Below are 2,232 nucleotides of genomic sequence, written 5' to 3'. Positions count from 1 at the left end.
AAAAATAACAACATGATCTCCAAATTTTATTTATTTATTTTTTTTATAATATCATTTTCAATTTATAATTTTTTTTAAAAAAATGCTTCATAAAATTAATGTAATATAAAATAGTTTTTTTTTTAAATTTCCGGTCTGTAGGTGGGCCGACCCTAGTATATCTATTATTTTATAAATGTTTGTCTCTCTCCCTTAGAGAGACACATAGGATCCACGTATGAAAGTCATTTCATAGCGTCACGACACGTGTCCAGTATACAAACCGAATCGTTTCATTAAAGATGGTCGTGTTGGGCTTCATTCTGATTCCTGTTTGTTTACGTTTTGGGCTGTAGATATTATATGTTTTTGCGGCCCGATGGAGATCGTCTCTCCCCGTTAGATCTATGGGGGTGACGCCTGATCTATATACACATATTAACTACTTTTTCACTCGTAAAGACAACCCGGAAACGTTACAGATGCATTCAATTGTTGTCGTTCACGAACTTCTTAAACTCCTTCAACTCATGCCAAGCACGATTCCTCATTCCCGTAAATATCATCCTTTCATATCTCACAGAATATGATTGAGCTACTGAAATCTCATGGCAGTTTATCTTATGTGAGTTTTGAGATTTTTAGGATTTTGATTTATTCTCGGAGATCTGAATGCAAATGTCACAGATTCAATGTTTCTCGATGCGTTTAGGGAGATGGGTGAAGTTGTGTCGGTTCGTTTCTGTAGGGATATGGCACTTGGAGATCGCATTAATTTGTCAATTTCACCAGTTTCCAAGATGGTTAGAGTTCTCTTGATTATGATTTCTGATTTGTTAATTAATTATAAATTCTTTGCAAACATGAACTTAAATCTGGTTTCCGGTTTGAATGGTATTAGGGATTAGAGGACCGGGAAGAACAAAAGTGTTGTCTTTTTTTCCAGAAAATCTGTAATTAGGCTGAGCTTCGATGCAGAGGCTGGCAATGAGTTCACAACTCTGCTCTGTCTCAGATTTGGTGAAAGATTAGTCGACTAGAGAGCGAATATAGAGGCTTGGCAATTGCTTGCTCGATCTATAGTTGTTTTCACGTCGATTTGATTTTAATTTTTTTTTTGTAGGATGCTGGAAAAGATGTGTTGGAGAGCTATTCAAGAGGACTGACGATGTTCTCTATGTGGACAAAACCATGAGAGGTATTGAATAAGTTAATAGGGTTTAGACTATACGTCTACGTTTCTTCTTTTTCTTATGTTCTCTTATGCCTCCTATAAATTAAATTTAGATTTTTTAAAATATGTCAAGCATGGAAAAATATATTCAGTTTCTTTTACTCAAATTCTGGGTATAATAAGCCATGTTCATCAAGAAGGAAGGGAACAACGACCCAAGCTCCTTTGCTCCTTTGATTCTCACTTTCCAGAGATCTCTCATGATGCAACAGTAGACCCACTTGAGCTGTCATCGTCCACTGAACAATTGTAAGTCCTATCATTCCGTATGACCCTCACTGGACTTTTTAGCCAACGAGTGGCTCAAAGATTGCCCCTGTCACTGCTGTTTGAAGCATTGCTTCTTGATGGACCTAGGCTTAACCCGTCTTCCAAAAGCCTCCATGGGTCACCCACATCCCTGCTGTCTGGTTCTTACTGTTGACACGGTAACAACATCGTCTCCTTCAGCTTCCCTTATGCTCCTGCTGTACTGTTATAGTATTTTTTGCATCTCAGGGGAGTTTATTTGATTGAGCTCAGCAGAAGATCTCGAGGGTCGAACAAGTGTGAGTGCGGTCAGCTGAACAGATGTGGCTGACTCGAGAGAGATAAATGTAGGAAGGAAGGAGGATTGGCATCTGCTCGGATCCACCATCTAATGGTGTTTGGCAACTGCACCCGCATAAGTTCCTTCTACATTATTGTCAAGGAAAAGCCTAGCAACTTCAACGATCGTAAGTTTCAGTCAACAAGACTGTCTATGGAGGTTTTATAGATTATTTTTTAGGAACCTATAACCTTTATACTGCATCACAACCGAACAAGATAGCGTCTTGGATGATTCATTATGAAAAGACCTTGGTTTTAGCCAAATTTTGCTGGAGATTAACCGTCAAATTAGACATCAAGAATGGGTCACTACGGGAAGAACATACAACATAATTTTCATAAACTACTTGGCTAACAAGCAAAAGAACTAATGTACCCAAATATAATGAGAATAGTATATTATTTGTTTGATGCATCTGGTATTAGAC

The 2,232-nt window shown here is 37.9% G+C and overlaps 1 long non-coding RNA gene across 7 annotated transcripts; it reads left to right on the top strand.

Annotated features, from left to right (window-relative positions):
- The first annotated feature begins 427 nt into the window (after positions 1-427).
- On the top strand, positions 428-2,232 carry LOC106320959. 7 transcript variants are annotated; one of them, XR_001265974.1, is made up of 6 exons: positions 428-604; positions 692-782; positions 881-999; positions 1,103-1,462; positions 1,571-1,641; positions 1,712-2,230. It is a non-coding gene; the product is annotated as an uncharacterized LOC106320959 (long non-coding RNA). The 7 variants fall into 7 exon arrangements; XR_001265975.1 differs by having other exon boundaries at positions 881-1,177; positions 1,306-1,462; positions 1,712-2,201; XR_001265972.1 differs by having other exon boundaries at positions 881-1,177; positions 1,287-1,462; positions 1,712-2,201.

This window comes from Brassica oleracea, unplaced genomic scaffold, assembly GCF_000695525.1.
Source record: "Brassica oleracea var. oleracea cultivar TO1000 unplaced genomic scaffold, BOL UnpScaffold01149, whole genome shotgun sequence".
Lineage (NCBI taxonomy): Eukaryota > Viridiplantae > Streptophyta > Magnoliopsida > Brassicales > Brassicaceae > Brassica > Brassica oleracea.
This window is presented reverse-complemented; position numbering and strand designations above follow the sequence as displayed.